This window comes from Tupaia chinensis, unplaced genomic scaffold (assembly GCF_000334495.1).
Source record: "Tupaia chinensis unplaced genomic scaffold, TupChi_1.0 Scaffold000332_1, whole genome shotgun sequence".
NCBI classification, from domain to species: domain Eukaryota; kingdom Metazoa; phylum Chordata; class Mammalia; order Scandentia; family Tupaiidae; genus Tupaia; species Tupaia belangeri.
The window spans coordinates 1,252,851-1,254,915 of NW_006159826.1; the positions used below are offsets into that span (position 1 = coordinate 1,252,851).

At 63.3% G+C, this 2,065-nt stretch overlaps 1 protein-coding gene across 1 annotated transcript in view; it reads left to right on the forward strand.

Moving 5' to 3' along the window:
* The window catches only part of HDAC4 (histone deacetylase 4), a 318,469-nt gene that overhangs the window by 142,508 nt on the left and 173,896 nt on the right, over nucleotides 1–2,065 (forward strand). The gene's annotated exons all lie outside the window — the stretch shown is intronic.

Below are 2,065 nucleotides of genomic sequence, written 5' to 3' on the forward strand. Positions count from 1 at the left end.
GGTCACCCGCGATCCAGGTCCGCACGGTGGCTCGAACGTCTCTGTGCCGACCTGGGCGTCTGACTGGCTGCCGTTTCCACCTAGGCCCTCGGGAGGCCTGCAGACTCTCTCTGTTCTCTGGAAACTGGAAGCCCCCACTGAGGCTGAGGGTGCAGAGCCCAGCCTGCGTGTACCTGCCTTCTCCCCTTCCCTGCTGTGCCCTGATCGCCCTGACACCCCCTGCCCACCCCACCCCGCAGAAGCCTTTCTTTCTCAGTCCTGATCAGGGTGATTCCTGGGTCTGCGAGTCCCTTCTCGGTGGAAGGGTCTCTCCCTGCCCAGATCCACCCACACTCGGACTGGCTGAGGCGGAGCTGGGCAGGAGGCGCTCACTGCCCGCTGAGGGCACACCACAGCTCTTCAGGGTCGGCCTCGTCCCCGAGGCCAGGCTAAGGCCCTGGGAGAAACAGCCGCCGGGCAGGGTGGCAGGTGGGCCTGAGCCACACGGACGCCCTCCCAGCCCTGCCCCTCCGGGCCCTTAGTTACAAGAGCCGCTACTGCGAGGCGGGTGCTGTCGTCCCCGAGGTGACCTGTCCCGGAGCTGTGTGGGCAGGGCAGCTGTAGCCTCGTGTGTGTGCTTCAGCACCTCGCAGTGGTTCGGAGTGCAGGAGCACGCCCCAGCTCCCGCCAGATGTGCATGGCGCCCTCCAGCTTCCGAACTGAGGAGGGTGCTGTCCAGGACAGGCACCCAGTGGGGTTTCCAAAAGTAGCTTCTCAAGTGGGGACAGAGGGAGGAGACCTGCTTGTGGCAGGGCTTGACGAAGAAGTGGAACTCCCAGTTCTTTTCTAAATGGTTTCTTGCCTGTGGGATTTCCAGTGTGCCTTTTGGTGTTTCTGGCAGTTTTTGTAATGGGATTAGTTAGAATAATTAAAAATACGTGTGTGCCTTCTAGACCTTTCCACATTTTTTGGTGGTACCATATATTTTCAGGAAGCAAAGGCTTAGGGCGTCCCAGCACCGTCGCGAGGCCTGTCTGAGCAGCGGAGGCTCTGGCGAGGTGTGTCTGTCTGCAGGCCCACCTCCCGAGAGAGCCCCGGAAGGGTCAGGTATTCGGGGCCAGGCAGGCGCTCCGAGCTGTGAGTGTGCCGGCCCAGTGTCTCCTGACCGGGGGCCTGGCCCGCCACCCGGCATCTCCCTGCTGCCTGTTGTACAGCCGTGGGGCTGATGGCCGGGAGGTCACTCGGGGGCAGCCCCGCCCTCCTGGGCTCCGAGGGCCACCATGGTCTGCCTTCTCTCCTGTCTCTCCCCTGGGATGAGCTTGAAGTCCCCAGGCCAGCATGGCCCTCCCTGAGGCTGCTGTTCTGGCCCACCAAGTGCAGGGCGCACTTCTCGGATTTGCAAGGGCGGCTCCTGAGGCACTGCCACTTGGGGTACGCAGCTGACCTGGTGTCGTTTGTCCTGCTCTGAAGCTGTCTTGGTGGCCACACTGTGAAACTGCTGTCTGCTCCCCTTCATTAGTAACGGGGTGACATCGGGAGCACGTCTGCAGTGACATGCCTGCCACGGCAGCACGTCCTGTGCCGCCCACCAGAGGCTCATTTAAGAAAAGCTGATTCCTGGAAAGTTCGCGGTTTTCCTTGCTCCTGGGCAGAACGTAGACTCGGCAGCCTACACCGGAGGCGAGCCTGAACAGAAGGCGCTCCCAGGGGTGTCTCAGCGCGGGCTGCAGGGAAGCGGGGCCAGAACCTGCGGCCGCTTTCTCAGAGCTGCGGGTGGGCCTGAGCGGCCCATGCGGGCTTGCAGACCGCCTGCACCACGGCCGTTGCCCTGCTCCTGGGGCCCCGTTTCGGGAGCTCCAGACCCTCGGTCTCTGGGAGAGATGAATACTCCCATCTCCGTTACCCTGACGCTGTGGTCTCTGGAACAGCTGGCTGAGAGGCATGGCACATGCGTGCTGGGGTGCGCCCTGGCTCGGCAGGCGGTGGGTCTGCGCAGAGGGCCTCTCATTTGCAGCAAGCGCAGGGGTCTGGGGGCTGAGGCTGCCCTCCTGTGGCGGGGAAGGACCCTGCATGTCCACCTTTGCCA